This window comes from Erythrolamprus reginae, chromosome 2 (assembly GCF_031021105.1).
Source record: "Erythrolamprus reginae isolate rEryReg1 chromosome 2, rEryReg1.hap1, whole genome shotgun sequence".
NCBI lineage: Eukaryota > Metazoa > Chordata > Lepidosauria > Squamata > Dipsadidae > Erythrolamprus > Erythrolamprus reginae.
The window spans coordinates 215,007,165-215,025,054 of NC_091951.1; the positions used below are offsets into that span (position 1 = coordinate 215,007,165).

Consider the following 17,890-nt stretch of genomic DNA (forward strand, 5'->3'; position numbering starts at 1 on the left):
AACCGCTGGGGGAGATCATCCAAGGACATGGGGTGAGGTATCACCAGTACGCTGATGATACCCAGCTGTACATCTCCACCCCATGTCCAGTCAATGAAGCAGTGGAAGTGATGTGCCGGTGCCTGGAGGCTGTTGGGGCCTGAATGGGTGTCAACAGACTCAAACTCAACCCGGATAAGACGGAGTGGCTGTGGGTTTTGCCTCCCAAGGACAACTCCATCTGTCCTTCCATTACCCTGGGGGGGGGGAAGTAGTGACCACCTCAGAGAGGGTTCGCAACTTGGGCATCCTCCTCGATCCACAGCTCACATTAGAGAAACATCTTTCAGCTGTGGCGAGGGGGGCGTTTGCCCAGGTTTGCCTGGTGCACCAGTTGCGACCCTATCGGGATCGTGAGTCACTGCTCACAGTCACTCATGCCCTCATCACCTCGAGGTTCGACTACTGTAATGCTCTCTACATGGGGCTACCTCTGAAGAATGTTCGGAAACGTCAGATCATGCAGAATGCAGCTGCGAGAGCAATCAAGGGCTTCTCTAAATATGCCCATGTTACTCCAACACTCCGCAGTCTGCACTGGTTGCTGATCAGTTTCCACTCACAATTCAAAGTGTTGGTTATGACCTATAAAGCCCTACATGGCATCGGATCAGAATATCTCCAGGACTGCCTTCTGCCGCACGAATCCCAGCGACCGGTTAGGTCCCACAGAGTGGGCCTTCTCCGGGTCCCGTCGACTAAACAATGTCATTTGGCGGGACCCAGGGGATGAGCCTTCTCTGTGGCGGCCCCAACCCTCTGGAACCAGCTCCCCCCAGAGATTAGGATTGCCCCCACCCTCCTTGCCTTTCGGAAACTCCTTAAAACCCACCTCTGCCATCAGGCATGGGGGAATTGAAACATCTCCCCTTGCCCAGGTAGTTTCTATGCATGATTCGATTGTGCACTTCCTTTTTATATACAGTAGTCCCTCGCTATACCGCGCTTCACCTACTGCGGCTTCACTTCATCGCGGGTTTCTGAGGAAGTTAATCGGCAGATTTAAACAGCCCGCCGAACTCGATCGGCAGGTTTTTTTAAAATATATATATATCTAAAATTGTAAATACTGTATTTAAATACTGTATCTAAAATAAATACTGTGTGGGAAGGGTTTATAAACACTTAAAACAATGAAAACTTACCAAACAATTACAATATAAATACTTAAATAAGTACTATCAGTCGATAAATTCCCCATCGCGGATTTCACCTATCGCGGCCAGGTCTGGAACGTAACACCAGCGATAGGTGAGGGACTACTATATTGGGGTTTCTTTCGGATTTTTTAACCTAAAACTGTAATTTAGATTGCTAAATATTAGATTTGTTACTATGTATTGTTTCTTACCATTGTTTTGAGCTGCCCCGAGTCTACGGAGAGGAGCGGGATATAAATCCAATAAATCTAATCTAATCTAAAAAGTCCATTCTACTTCTTCATTTCCACAATCTTTGGAGATTACAGTATCCAGCCACCAGCGTTGATCATATTCACAGGTCGCATTACCAGTTATGTCATCCATTTCCAATCTTGTGCCGCCTTCTACCATTTCATGGACTTCACTGTCATTGCTGAATGAAAAAATCCTTGTTTTTATTTCTGTTTCTATTTCTATTCTGAATGAAAGTGGGGTATTGCTGAGTCCCTTTGATGGGTTCTGCTTCCTGTAACCAATGTTTTAAGGAACTCTCCTCCTCTTTGTAGTCCTGGTTTGTACAATACATGAACTTAATGGTAAGAATATTTTTCTCACTCTTTGAAAAGTTGCATGGCTGTTAAGATTTGGTCTGAATATGGGCTCTGGATGCTAGCTGAAGCTGCAAGGCGTTTCACAGTGCCTCCTAAACCGTCACATACATTTTTGCCATGAACAATGGCAAAAAAGTGCCATTCAGCTTCCACTCCCAAATCTTTCTTGTGATGGCATACATTTATAAAATTTTTCCTGTTTTTATACTGTGCAGAAGAGCCATCTGAGAAGTAGTAGATCTTGCTCAAACTTGGTAGGATGTCCATTTTTATCACTAAAATCATTTTTTGGGGGGACAATTGAACAGCTATTGAAGCACTCAGATATCATAAATACACATTTGTACTTTATTTCTCCATTCTCATTGTAATAGTTCGCAAAAGGGTGCACAGTTGCTTTCTCTGATCATTACTTTACAAATGTATTTATCTTTTTAAAAAATTCATAATAGTGGTCTGTGGGATTTAAAATTCATTTTAGATAGGATCCAGTGTAAAACTTTGTTGAGATCCACTTGGTTCTTGAGCCTATCTTTTGGGATATTGGCTATTCCAGTCAGCTTGGTTTCATCTGAAGATCTGATGAGTTCCACTTTTATTCCACAAAAGTTGAAGAGTGCTAGGCCTAAAATGGAATCCTGCGGTAGCCCACTGCTTCTCTGCTTGTTGATGTAGTTCCATTAAGATTGCACATTGAATGGTGATGCTTTCTATCTCATATTTTTGAAGTTTATTTAGTAGGTTATAGTCTACTGTGTCAAATGCCTTACTGAAATCTAAAAACACTATTTTACTGCATTTCATTGGTTCACAAATTTAGTCATTTTGTCAAAGAATAAAATTAGATTTGTTTGTCATGATCTGTTTTGGCAAACCCATGTAATTATATTGGCTCTTGGTTATAAATTTGCTTGCTTCTCTATCAGTGGTTCTCAATCTGGGGGTCGGGAGCCCTTTGGGGGTCGAATAACCATTTCACAGGGGTCACCTAAGATCATGGGAAAAGACAAATTTCCCATGGTGTTAGGAACTAAAGTTTTTATTCTTGTGCCTTGGAACATATTTTTACAATCCGACCAATCAGGCATTTACAGTGGGAGTGTCCCTCTGACCTTCCTGCCAATCAGCTCTGTTGGGAAAATTGGCACTAGACTTTTGGTTGGGGTCACCACAATATGAGGAAAAATATTAAGGGGTCGCGGCATTAGAAAGGTTGAGAACCACTGTTCTAGATGTTTGCAGATCTGTACCATTCTGTTCTGATGTCCCCTCTGCTGTCATGTGATCACATTTTGGGTTCTCAGCAGCTGGCTTTCATTTACAACCCTTTGCAATGTCCTGCAATCATATGGCCACATGGGGGGTCAGAGGTCAACCTCTAGGTCTCTCCCTTTTGGGGTGCCTCAGGGGTCGGTCCTCTCCCCCCTGCTATTTAATATCTACATGAAACCGCTGGGTGAGATCATCCAAGGACATGGGGTGAGGTATCATCAATATGCGGATGATACCCAGTTGTACATCTCCACCCCATGTCCAGTCAACAAAGCAGTGGAAGTGATGTGCCGGTGCCTGGAGGCTGTTGGGGACTGGATGGGTGTCAACAAATTCAAACTCAACCCAGACAAGACGGAGTGGCTGTGGGTCTTGCCTCCCAAGGACAATTCCATCTGTCTGTCCATTACCCTGGGGGGGGGAACTATTGACCCCCTCAGAGAGGGTGCGCAACTTGGGCGTCCTCCTCGATCCACAGCTGACATTGGAACATCATCTTTCGGCTGTGGCGAGGAGGGCGCTTGCCCAGGTTCACCTGGTGCACCAGTTGCAGCCCTATTTTGACAGGGAGTCATTGCTCACAGTCACTCATGCCCTTATCACCTCAAGGTTCGATTACTGCAACACTCTCTACATGGGGCTACCTTTGAAAAGTGTTCAGAAACTCCAGATCGTGCAGAACGCGGCCGTGAGAGCCATCGTGGGGCTTCCCAGATTCGCCTACGTATCTACAACACTCCGTGGCCTGCATTGGCTGCCAATCAGTTTCCGGTCACAATTAAAAGTGTTGGTCATGACCTTTAAAGCCCTACGTGGCATTGGACCAGAGTACTTCTGGAACCGCCTGCTACCGCACAAATCCCAGCAGCCGATAAGGTCCCACAGAGTTGGCCTTCTCCAGGTCCCGTCGACTAAACAATGTCGTCTGGCGGGCCCCAGGGGAAGAGCCTTCTCTGTGGCGGCCCCGGCCCTCTGGAATCAACTCCCCCCAGAGATTAGAACTGCTCCCACCCTCCTTGTCTTCCGTAAACTACTTAAGACCCATCTATACCGCCAGGCATGGGGGATTTGAGACATCTTTCCCCCAGGCTTATTATAATTTATGTTTGGTATGTATGTGCTGTTTGGTTTTTAATTATGATAGGGTTTTTAGTTTTTTAATAGTAGATTTGTGCCATTATAATATTGTTTTTATCGTTGTTGTGAGCCGCCCCAAGTCTTCGGAGAGCGGTGGCATACAAATCTAATAAATTATTATTATTATTATTATTATTATTATTTATTAATTATTAAATTAATTTTTGCCAGAAACCAGCATTTATTTCCAGTTTCGGGGGGAGGGATGCCCAACCCTGGTGTTCTGTTTGGGTCGAATGTGACCTGAAGTTTGAGACCCTGTAAAAATTTTCCCTGCATATCTGGAACTTGAAATTTCATGACATTATATCATATGAGGGGTACTTTCTTTGAGAATTTTTTTTTGGGGGGGGTTAGTTTTTGCTGTGCAAAAAAAAGTCACACTTGTACTGCCGGGTTGTATGCGACTCAGTCCGATAATGGTTGATTACAGGTACTTGAATCCTATTTTTTTGAAAACTTTTTTCGACGGGAAACTAATTTGAACTTTTCTGAACAGAATGAAAGTAAAATTGAGATGAAAAAATTAATGCTTATATTTTTATTTTGCTCGCAAAAGGCCGCCCCTAGCGCTTTTGTGCAATTTTGTTCATTTTTATCTAGCTCAGGCTGCCAGTTCAATTTTTTTTTACCTGTTTGTGTTGGATCACTGTTTTGAACATCCCTGATCATTAGAAAAATAGAAATGAGACTTCCAGGTGGCGGTGGCGCTGTGACTGGAGGCTGGGGACAGAGCTCCGTCCCCGAGCCTCCTATTTTCTTTCTGGAGGCCACTATCTGTGGTCCGATCAGACTTGGAGGGTCTGATCCCAGAACAGGGGGTCTTCTGGATCCCGAGGGGCAGATCGCCACTGCCCCAAAGAGGAGGGCTTGCCCCGCAGCTCCAGCAAAGAAGAACCAGACTCCAGCCATGGCAGGCAGCCGGCCATAGCAGCGCGACCATGCAGAAGGAAGGGAAAACATTTTAAAAAGAAGTCAATTGAAGAAGATCAACAGAGAAGAAGACAAGGTAAAAGAATAAGGGAAAAAGTAAAGATCTCAGTTTTCACAAGATTTTGTTCAATGAAAGTCAGTTTGAAAATAAGGTGAATACAAAAGTTGTTAGAGTTTAAAGCCAGCACGAGTGGAAAGTTATTAACCAGAACTTGATTCCTCGTGATCACACTGTGAGAACAAAGGAGTTATATAACTGCATTAAGTTTTTTCCTGATAATCCTAACCCTGGAAAGAACTAAGAATATATTATATTCAAGATATAGGGGATTAGGATTTGAATTTCTATGAACTAAACCAAAGAAAATTTTGATTGGTTGTTTTTCTTTTCTCGGAACATACGCAGTTTAAATCTTTTTGGCCTTAAAGAGACAGTGTGAAAGAAGTTGTAACGTGAAATACAATGACAATGAGGGGCTAAAATAATAAAAGTGGAACAATGGATTTGATTATGATAATTGATTATATGATGAATTAAATTGGATATTGCAATTGAATTTATGTTTTTGGAGTAATAAGTGAAGACCACACGGCAGAGAATTAAATTGAGAAAGACTGAATCGTATCTGGAATATATTGATTTTATAGAGAATTAAATTGGACATTGCAATTGGATTTTTTGGAGAATTAAATTGGACATTGCAATCGGATTTATGCTTTGGGAGTAATCAGTGAAGACCGAGGATTAATTTGAGAGTGATTGAATCGTATTTGGATTATATTGGACTATATGAAAATATGACTATTGGATTACTAGAATAAATATTAGACTGAATTAGACAGAACTTTCCTATTGGATTACAAATACAATTGAAGATTTTTACTTTCATCAGTGGGAGACTTTGACTCATTGCTCATTTACTGGAATTAATTTGAGATTTAAGGATTAAAGAAAGGAAGAAAATAAAGGATGAAAAAGAAAAGAAGGACTGAACTGACATTGTCAGATCTAAAATGGATTGGACAGGAAACACAGTTTGAGTATATTAAGTTGTTATTTCTTCATAATTTCCTTATTCTTGTATTTTTTTAGTTTTAGTTTTTGTTTTTCTTGGTATAATATTGAGAAAAGAATGAATTGCTAATTTCTTTTTCCTCCCTCCCTCCCTCCCCTCAACTCATAATAAGTTTTCTCTCTTTTTATATTGCTGTGGGTTGCATTATATTTTTCTTTTTACTACCATTTTTATTTGATTTGATTAAGTTGATTAAGTAGATTAAGTTTGATTAATTGTTTAAGTGTGTGATATCTATATTTACTTATATTTACAAGATTTTGATTATTGTTTTTGAAAACTTATTAACTGTTTAATTTTTCTTTTAACTAAGTAAATTGCATATTTTGAGATTAGTATAATCATGTTTTACACTATATAATTTTTATATTATTAAATAGGTACATAATAAGTATATTATTAATTAAGTATAAAATAAGTATATATTAATAAGGTTTTGATCGTTAATTAGGTGTTTAATAGTAAGTAAGCATAAGAAAATTTTAAAAGTTTGTAGTCATCAAGTGGATGTCATTTTGGAAAAGTTTTCATTTTACTATAGGCCAAAGGAAGTTCAGGGACTCATTGAAGATGTCGAATATATCCACTATTACAATAATTTCAAAAAGACAGACTTCGACTCCATCTCTGGCCTCACAAGAGTCTCCCACCGCATCTCCATCTCAACAAAAGACAATAACAAGTATGTTAACGAAAGAGAAAGAGAAGAAGGAAAAAGCATTACCACAACCATTTCTCCAAACTATTCAAGATACACTGTCTGTTATACATGATTTTATGCAGAAAACACAGATTTCTATTGATACCAATACAGCAGAAGCAAGACAGCAACATGAAGATTTGAAAGCTGAAATGGGAGACTTAAAAGTTGATACGGGAGAAATGAAAGAAAGAATGAAAGAAATGGATGTAAAAATTGACGATATACAACAAACTTTAAAAGAGAATGATCAAAGAATTAAAACAGTAGAAGGCAAAGTGGAGAAAGTAGAACAGAAAATGGAAGAATTTGAGGACCGCAGCAGTATAATCAGCAGAGGATTTGATGAGGCAATAACAAAGAGTGCAAATAATCATATTGCAAGAAGTGCATATCAAAAAATCTAATAGAAAACTTCTATATCATCTGAAATTAGGGAAAATTTTTACCAGCTTAGCCGATCAGAAGAAAAGAGGTATTGCAATATATATAGATGAAACAATAGATACAAAACAATTATATAGTGACCAGGATGGTAGAATTTTAATTATACAACTGAAATTAGAATTGGAACCTCTCGTCATTGTATCCATCTATGCATTGAATGAAAATCAGAAAGAATTTTATAAAAAATTACATGCTAAAATTAACGAATTGGCTATTGAGAATATGATTATAGTGGATGACTTTAATGCAATTCCTAATAGTTTAATGGATCATTCGGGCAAAAAGAAAGATAAGAAAAAGACAATTTTGCCAATGACATTTTGGAAAATGAGTTCAGAATTATTATTGAAAGACAGTGAGCGCCACCCATTAACTAAACAGTACACTTTTAATTCAAATCCACATAAAATTTGGACAAGGATAGATATGGCCTGGGCCCACACATACTTCTGAATATATTAAAGATATCAAGATAGAAATAAACAGTTGGGCAGACCACAATCTGCTAGTAATCTCCTGGAAAGGAAATAAGAAACAAATTAAATGGCAAATGAATAGGAATATTTTAAGAGATCCTCAATAGGAAAGTGAACATAAGAACAAGGGGACACAATCTGAAGTTAGGTGGGGGAAAGATCAAAGGCAACATGAGAAAATATTATTTTACTGAAAGAGTAGTAGATCCTTGGAACAAACTTCCAGCAGACGTGGTTGGTAAATCCACAGTAACCGAATTTAAACATGCCTGGGATAAACATATATCCATTGTAAGATAAAATACAGGAAATAGTAAAAGGGCAGACTAGATGGACCATGGGGTCTTTTTCTGCCGTCAGTCTTCTATGTTTCTATGTTTCTAATATGAGCCGGGGTGGCACAGCAGATAGAGTGCTGTACTGCAGGCCACTGAAGCTGACTTGTAGATCTGAAGGTCAGCGGTTCAAATCTCATCACCGGCTCAAGGTTGACTCAGCCTTCCATCCTTGTGGGGGCAATAGCCTAGCTCTAGTTAAAAAAGTGCTGTTGCTAACATGTTGTAAGCCGCCCTGAGTCTAAGGAGAAGGGCGGCATAAAAATTGAATAAATAAATAAGTATGTATGTATGTATGTATGTAGAATGGATGGAAAGAGAATTAGAATTTATTTTTAGAATTAATAAAAATTCCAAAACAACCCCACAAAATTTATGGGATACAGCCAAGGCTTATATTCAGGGTCTAACAATTTCTTATCCTGCAAGAAAAAATAAGGAAAAAAAGAAACAATACCAACAATTAGAGAAAGAATTAAGAGATTTAGAAACAGTATTACAAAGAGACCCACATGATAATAACGTAAAAAGGGAAATGGATTTATTAAAACATAAAATAAATCTGATTGAACAAGAACAAATAGCTGAAAAAATTAAAAGAGCAAAACAGGAATATTTTGAACATGCAAATAAACCAGGATGATGGTTAGCTTTTAAATCGAGAAAACATAGAGAATCTAAAATGATAAAGAAATTGAAAGATAGTAATGGAGCACTAAGATATAGACGAAAAGAAAGATATAATGGTGGAATTTTATAAACATTTATATCAAAAAGAAGAAATAAAAGAAGAAAATATTTCCGAATACTTAAACTCCATAGATTTACCACCACTATTAGAAGAACAACCTAAACGGCTTAATGCTCCATTTACTATGGCAGAATTACAACAAACTTTGAAAAATCAAAAAAAATAATAAAGCTACAGGCCCAGAAGCTATTCCTGTTGAATTTTATAAACTAGATAGTAATGTAATCACTGTGAATATGTTAGAGATTTTTAATAAGATTATCACAGACGGTAAAATTCCCAGAACATGGTCAGAGGCTCTAATAATGTTAATACATAAGCCAGGAACAGAGAAGGATAAAATACAAAATTACAGACCCATATCTTTATTAAACGTAGATTATAAAATATTTGTTTCCATTTATGCATTTAGACTAAATTTTTTAAAAAATGAAATAATTCATGAAGAGCAGAATGGATTTTTGCTGGGCAGACAGATAAAAAATAATTTGGGGGCAAATATTAATACATTGAAATTTTACGAACATCATCCAGAAAAGCAAATGGCATTCGTATTTTTGTACACAAAGAAAGCCTTTGATAACCTTGATTGGACATACAGTGATCCCCCGGTTATTGCGTTCCCGATCATTGCGAACGGGCTAATTTGCGATTTTGCAACCCGGAAGTAAAAACACCATCTGCGCATGCGCGCCCTTTTTTTCTATGGGCACGCATGCGTAGATGGCGCCGGGCAGATCAGCTGCTGGGCGGCTTCCCTAGGTGTTCCCCCTCTTGCTGGCGGGAGGGCGAGCGGCGGGCATCAGCAAGGAGTTTCCCCACCGCCCACGCAAACTCCTCGCTGCCGCCCGCCCTTCGCCCGCCCACGCCGTTCATTCTCGCCGCTTCCCAGCTGAGTCCTGAAGCGAATTCGCTTCAGGACTCAGCTGGAAAGCGGCGAGAGCGAGCGCGAGCGAACGGCTTGTCCACCGCCCGCTCGTGCATCGCCCGCCCACGCCGTTCATTCTCGCCGCTTCCCAGCTGAGTCCTGAAGCGAATTCACTTCAGGATTCAGCTGGAAAGCGGCGAGAGCGAGCGTGAGCGAATGGCTTGTCCGCCGCCCGCTCGCGCATCGCCCGCCCACGCCGTTCATTCTCGCCGCTTCCCAGCTGAGTCCTGAAGTGAATTCGCTTCAGGACTCAGCTGGAAAGCGGCGAGAACGAGCGCGAGCGAACGGCTTGTCTGCCGCCCGCTCGCGCATCGCCCGCCCACACCGTTCATTCTCGCCGCTTCCCAGCTGAGTCCTGAAGCGAATTCGCTTCAGGACTCAGCTGGAAAGCGGCGAGAGCGAGCGCGAGCGAACGGCTTGTCCGCCGCCCGCTCGCGCATCGCCCGCCCACGCCGTTCATTCTCGCCGCTTCCCAGCTGAGTCCTGAAGCGAATTCGCTTCAGGACTCAGCTGGAAAGCGGCGAGAGCGAGCGCGAGCGAACGGCTTGTCCACCGCCTGCCTGCCCGCTAGCGAGGAGCCGAAGATTGGGGGCGGCGCGGCTGTTTTAAAACGTCGCCGCCAACATGGGGGGCTTGCCAGCACCCCCCGGACCCCCAACCCGGGTTTGGGGGGCTGCTAGGAAGCCCCCCATGCCGGCGGCGACGTTTTAAAACAGCCGCGCGACTTCCCAATGAGTCCTGAAGACAAACGCGGAAGTTCGCCTTTGACATTTGTCTTCGGGACTCAGTTGGGAAGCCGCGCGGCTGTTTTAAAACGTCGCCGCCGGCATGGGGGGCTTCCTAGCAGCCCCCCAAACCCCTGGTTGGGAGTCCGGGGGGTGCTGGCAAGCCCCCCATGCCGGCGGCGACGTTTTAAAACAGCCGCGCCGCCCCCAATCTTCGGCTCCTCGCTAGCGCTGCGGAAGTAAAAACACCATCTGCGCATGCGCAGATGGTGTTTTTACTTCCGCAGCGCTACTTCGCGAAAACCCGCTCGTTGCGGGGGGTCCTGGAAGGGAACCCTCGCAATGATCGGGGGATCACTGTATATGAAATTACAATTCAATAAAATGAAATTTGGCACTAAATTTATAAATTTAATTGATGCTATATATGCGAATCAATCAACCAAAATTATATTAAACAATGATCAAACGGAAAAGGTAGAAATACAAAGAGGGGTTAGACAGGGTTGCCCCCTCTCATCCCTCTTATTTGTTTTGACACCGGAAACTTTGTTAATAAAAATAAGAGCAAATAAGAATATTAGTGGACTAGAGATTAAAACAGAATCCTATAAAGTCCAGGCATATGCTGATGATGTTGTTTTTATTATAGAAAATCCCCTGACCTCAATACTAAATTTAATAAATTAAATAGAAGAATTTGGGAGTGTAGCAGGTTTAAAAATTAACAAAAGTAAGATGCAATTGTTAATTAAAAATATGACAGAATTACAGATAAAACAATTGGAAAACTTGACAAATATGAAAATAACAAAGAAAGTGAAGTATCTAGGTATATGGATTACTGCGAAATCTATGTCTTTAAAAAATGATAATTATACCAAACTGTTAGGTCAAATTAAAAGGGATTTAGAGATATGGAATAATCTACAATTATCTCTACTTAGAAGGATTTCGACAATTAAGATGAATATCCTGCCTAAAGTATTATTTTTATTCCAGGTAATTCCAATTAATCCGGGAGGAAATTTTTTCAAAGAATTAACAAAGATTACCAAAAAAATCATATGGTAAGAGAAAAAAGCTAGAATAAAACTAAGTGCATTAGAAGATATAAAAGAGAGAGGTGGGCTCACTCTACCAAATTGGAAATTAGATTTCCAAGCTGCGGCCTTATCATGGATTAAAGAATGGTTAACTTTGGAAAATAGAAGATTATTGAATCTGGAGGGGCATGATTTAATGTTAGGTTGGCATGCTTTTGTATGGTATGAGAAGTATAACACCCATTCATATTTTAAGAGACATATAGTTAGAAAGTTGCTACTGGAAGTATGGACTGATATAAAAAAAGATCACTTTCTAACAATTCCTGAATGGATTTCTCCAATTGAGTTAATATGCCACCCTAATTTATCACAAGAAGGTAAGTTATGGAAATATAAGGATTTATTAGATGAGCAAATGAAATTGAAAACTAGACAAGAATTACAGGAAGCTGGAGTAATAATAGATCAGTGGCAATATACCCAGATTCAGTCTAGATATCAAAAAGATGTAAAAATGTATATATTCAGAAAAGGGAATAATGTTTTAGGGAAATTACTAATAAAAAAATCAAGGAAAATGTATTGGGAAAGCATATAAATATTTGATTAGTTCAAAAACTATTGGTTTGATTTTAAAAGATAATATGATAAGTTGGTGTAGGAATTTTGAAAAAGAAATAGATCTAGATACATGGGAAAGAGTATGGACATATAACTGAAAAATAACGAAATCAGTTTCCTTCAAAGAGAATCAGATTAAGATGTTTTATAGATGGCATCTACCCCCTAATAGACTCTCAAAAATGTTCCCAAATACATCCGCAAATTGTTTGAAATGTAAAAAAGAAATTGGCTCTTATTATCATCAATGATGGATTTGCCAAAAAGCTAAACTCTACGGGAATAAATTAGATGGATTAGAGAAATCACCTCACAAGAAATAAAGAAAACCCCAGAATTTTTTTTACTAGGTATTACAAATTATAAACATAAAAAAGAAATTTATTTTTTAATAACTCATATTCTGGTAGTGGCCAGGATAATTTTTGCACAAAAATGGAAAGAAATGGAAACCCCCAAAGGAGGTAGTTAAATAATCAAGAAGAATCAGAATTCTATAAAATCTGGGAGAAGGTTTATATCTGGTTGAATAAAAAAATGTTTAATTAATTAATGATTTTAGAAAATATATATACAGTATTTCAATATATTACTAGATTTGTTTACAAATAGAGAAATGTAACAGGTATTTTCTATAATTCTCTGAATTGATCTAAACAATAATAAGTTTTTCCTTTTTATACTATCAAAACTTCTATTTTGAGTGGAGCGAATGTAGCTCCTTTTTATGTTATGTGTTGTGTTTGTAATGTTTGTCTTTTGAAAAATAATAAAAAAAATAAAAAATAAAAATAGAAATGAAGTGAAAAAGTTATGCTTATTGGGTTTTTTTGCTCAGAAATAAGGCCTCCCCCACCATGGCTGTGTGCAATCATTTTCACTTAACTTTTTTTTAAAAGGCTCCAAATCCTGCCGGTTTCAACTTCAACATTTCTGAACATAATGATATAAAAATTGAACTGGAAAAATTGATACTTATTTGTTTATTTTGCTCAGAAATAGGGCCTCCCCCGCTGGCTGTGTGCAATCAGTTTCACTTTACCTTTTTTTTTAGGCTCCAAATCCGAAACTTTTTTAATATCCTAGGCATTGATTTACTAAACTGAACACTGCTGATCATCAGAAAAATATTCCCTAAAGTTTTAAATTGATAGTTATATTTTTATTTCACTCAGAAAAGAAAACACCACATTTCAGCTGTGTTCAATCATTGCCATAGCCTGATAGTTCCAACTTTTTTGAAAACTGTTTGGATTGGATTACTAGTTTGAACATTTCTAAACATAATGATATGAAAATTGAACTGGAAAATTGATGCTTATTTGTTTATTTTGCTCAGAAAATCCCCCCATGGTTTTGAGCATTTTTTTCAGTGGTTTTTTTTAGGCTACAAATCTCCCCCAAAAATTCCCTGTAAGGTATTGATATACTAAATTTAATATTACTGATCATAAGAAAAATAGAAATGAGCTGAAAAAAATGATGCTTATTTGTTTATTTTGCTCACAAAGGGCCCCCACCCCTCGGTCTTGCTGTGTGCCATTATGTTCAATTTTTTATATAGATTTGGCTGAAAATATTTGGAATATCCTTTTGAAAAGCAAGTACATGATGGCCAGACAACTAATTTTATGAAAAAAATCAATTTTACTAAAAACAAGTATGTAATTTTGAAATTAGCACCATAATTTGTATATATAATTTGTATATAAGCTGCCCCGAGTCTACAGAGAGGGGTGGCATACAAATCTAATAAATAAATAAATAAACAAACAAATAAATAAATAAACTGAAAAAACTGAAAACAGCCTGGTGGGGGTCTTTTCTGAGCAAAATAAACAAATAAGCTTCAATGTTTTCAGTTCAATTTTCATTTCATTATGTTCAGAAATGTTCAAACTGGTAATTCAATGCCAACGTTATTGAAAATATTTGAAATTAGGGGCCTAGAAAAATTAATAAAGTGACATGCTTGAAAAAATGGGGGGTGGCCCTTTTATGAGCAAAATAAACAAATAGGAATCACTTTTTTCAGTTCAATTTTCATTTCATTTTGTTCAGAAATGTTCAAACTAGTAATCCAACACCAATATTAGCAAAATTGTATGCAGTTTGCAGGCTAAACTATCTATAAATTGGAAATATTTCACAAAAACACTAGGGGCTGGCTTTTGCGAGCAAAATAAAAACATAAGCATTAATCTTTTCATCTCAATTCTACTCTTATTGTGTTCAGAAAAGTTCAAATTAGTATCCCAGCAAAAAAAAGTTTTCCAAAAGACCAAATTTAAGTACCTAAAATAAACCTTTTTTGGTCCAGGTCGTATATGAACCGAATAGTACAAATGTGACTTTTTATGAACAGAGCAGCAGTTAAGAACAATGAATTTGTTTGATGATTACAGTGTTCTCTTGACGACACCACAAGAATGTAATCAAATTTGATGCAGTCATATGGTAACCTACTTACAACTCTAATTCAGGGCTCAGTTGCAATCATAAATTGAGGACAACCTGTATTTGGTAGAAAGTACTGAAAATAGAACATACCATATTTCCCCAAAAGTAAGACCTACCTGGAACATAAACTCTAGCCTGATTTTTGTGCCTCCACCTTGTATAAGTCCTTCCTCAAATATTAGCCCTAGTTAAGACCTGCCCACTCCATCTCATAGCCTGGTGAGTGCCATTGCCATAAAATCTAGTGCCACACTAGTGCCATTGCCACAAAATCAGATGAGGCAGATGGTGGAGGAGGTGGAGCTGCCCCATGTGCCCTGTAGCCATGCACTTCAGGACTCCTGCAGCCAGGCCATCCACTTCCCAACATCAGCCTCAAGATGGCAGTACCACCAGGAACCCCCATGTGGCCACTGGCCTACTTCTGCTTGCTCAGCTGCAACCAAGCAGGTGGCACACACAGAGAGATGTTGGTTTGGATCGCTCTCTCTCTTGTTCTCGCTCTCTCACTCATTCCCTTCCTTCCTTCCTTCCTTCCTTCCTTCCTTCCTGGGTCTGCGGAGGGAGGGAGGGAAGCAGAACGGGGCGGCAGGCGAGGCGACCGCCTTCTCCGGGTCCCATCGACTAAACAATATCGTCTGGCAGGACCCAAGGGAAGAGCCTTTTCTGTGGTGCCCCTGGCCCTCTGCAATCAACTCCCTCTGGAGATTAGAATTACCCCCACCCTCCTCGCCTATCCTGAGTTACTGAAAACTCATATTTGTAGCCAGGCATGGGGAAACTGACATATCCCCCAACTATCTTGGTTTGTATATGGTTTGAATGGATTGTGTGATTATTTTACTATAAGGGTTTTTAAATTGTTTTTTAAATATTTGATTTGTAGACTGCTTATTATTGTTGTGAGCCACCCTGAGTCTTCGGAGAGGGGCGGCATACAAATCTAATAAATAACAATAACAATAACAATAATATATCTCCATATTATTCATTTGGAGTAGGGTGTCAGTGCTCAATGGTCCCAGACCTGCCGGCAGAGGTGTGTTTTTAAAACCTTTCAAAAGACCGGGAGGGTGGGGGCAGTGCAAATCTCTGAGGGGAGTTGATTTCAAAGGACAGGAGCTGCCACAGAAAAGGCCCTTCTCCTAGGCCTCGCCAGGTGACATTGCTTGGCTAACAAGACCCGGAGAACTTCGACACTGGGATCTGACTGGCCGCTAGGATAGATGCTCATAGCTGCTGTCATAAGATACTTGCCTTGGGGAAGGTTACTTTCTACTGCAGAAGAAAGAGTGAGGAAGGAAGGAAGGAAGATAGAGGTAGGTAGGAAAGAAGGCAGACATAAAGAAAAAGAAAGAAATGGTAGGAAGGAAGGAAGAGAAAAAAAAGGAAAGAAAGGTGGTAAGTGTTCTGTCTGGGTTCCCCCAGACCTCAACACCAACTGGAAAAAACAGCCAGACACTCTGGTAAAAGCAAAAGTACTTTATAGCTGGAAAAAATAAACACAGAGGAAAACCTGTTCTTCCCAACAGACAGGCTATAATACTTTACAGCAGAGTCCTGATGTCCAGACAATACAGCAAGCTTCTTGCTGGCACACCCACCCCAAGGTTTCAGTAGTCAAAGGCACAAACCAGGATTCCAAGACGCCAAAGTTCACAGCCAGGTCCCAAGACTCTCAAAGATAAAACTCCACAAGCCAGGAAGGGTGGGTCTGCCTTTTAGCCTTTCCAAAGAGCACCACACCCAAACCCAGCTGTTGCCTCTTTAATGCTGAAAGTACCTAGCCAATTGGTCCCTTCGCTGTGTAGCTCTTCTCTGTCGCAGATCAATTATGGCTTGTGCATTTTCCTCTAAGGAATCCAGGCTGCTTGCTGGGGAGAGCTCCCTCTGGGGGGACTCTGGCTGTCCTCCCTCTTCTTCAGCCTGGGATTCCTCCTCCTCGTCTGCCTGCACCTCCTGTTCCTCATCCTCTCCCTCTGAGCTGGAAACCGACAGAAGATCAGCCGTTCCCTGAGGGGCCTCAGACGTAACCACAACAGTAAGGAAGAAAGACAGAAATAAATAAATAAAAAGAAAGATGCTAGTAAGGAAGGAAGACGGAAAGAAAAAGAAAGAAAGAAAGAAAGATGCTAGGAAGGAAGGAAGACACAAAGAAAAAGAAAGAAGGGGGGAGGGAAGAAAGAAAGAGAAAGGAAGATCTAGAAAGAAAGAAAGACTTATGAGCACAATTGAACCCATTTTTAAAAAAAATATTGAAATTTCCAGTTTTAAAAACATGACATTGAAAACAAGACAAAACAACATAAGAGAAATACATGTATGAAACACAAATACATCCAATACATAAAAAATATAATTTCACTAATACAGCTTTCTATCATGTGAATTTCCTTTCAATTCTAGTTTATCCTAATCATGGCTAGTGTATTATATGATTAAACATTTTTATCTTCACTCCTTCCTTATAACTTTATTTGCTATTAATTGCTAGCTGTATACAATTATGTACAGCATGTCACAGGAGTACACCCTCAAACATTTAGTAATTATTTAAATATATCTTTTGATGTTACAATACTGAAGAAATAACACTTGGCTACAATGTAGGGAGTATGCAGCTTGTATAACAGTGTAAATGTGCTGTCCCTTCAAAATAACACAACACAAATAACACAATGTCTAAACTGGTAAGAAAAGTGAGTACACCCCTAAGTTATAATGTCTAAATGGGGCTCAAGTAATCATTTCCCCTCCCTGGAGTCATGTGACTCATTAGTGTGAAGGGGGAGCAGGTTTGTTAAATTTGGTGTTATCGCTCTCATTCTCCGACACTGGTCATTGGAAGTTCACCATAGCACCTCATGGCAATGAACTCGCTGAGGATCTGAAATAATGAATTGCTGCTCTATATCAGCGGTGGGTCAAATGACCAAAACACAGGGGTCGGCTTATGCAGTGTTTTTCAACCATGGTCAGACATGGTCAGGTGTGCCGTGAAGAAGGAAGCTTAGGTTCCGGTCTCGCAAATTTTTGCTGAGGGTGCAAAGAGCAAAAAGTTGCGAGACCAGAATCTGAGCTTCCTTCTTCATGCCTTCCATGTTTTCCGCAGCTGTTGCGCTGGAGCTTCCCTGGCGATGGTGGCAGGTGAGCTTTGGGGCCCGGCAGGAGGGTGCCAGCAGCAGTGG

At 39.7% G+C, this 17,890-nt stretch overlaps 1 protein-coding gene across 5 annotated transcripts in view; it reads left to right on the plus strand.

The window, feature by feature from the left end:
• The window catches only part of SLC44A2 (solute carrier family 44 member 2 (CTL2 blood group)), a 237,509-nt gene that overhangs the window by 11,851 nt on the left and 207,768 nt on the right, over nucleotides 1-17,890 (plus strand). For 2 of the 5 annotated variants that reach the window (XM_070741793.1, XM_070741791.1), the window contains exon 2: nucleotides 11,575-11,642. The exons of the other annotated variants lie outside the window; for them this stretch is intronic. The gene's annotated coding sequence lies outside the window, so the exon portion shown is untranslated. The remainder of the gene's footprint in view (nucleotides 1-11,574; nucleotides 11,643-17,890) is intronic. 5 annotated transcript variants of the gene reach the window in all.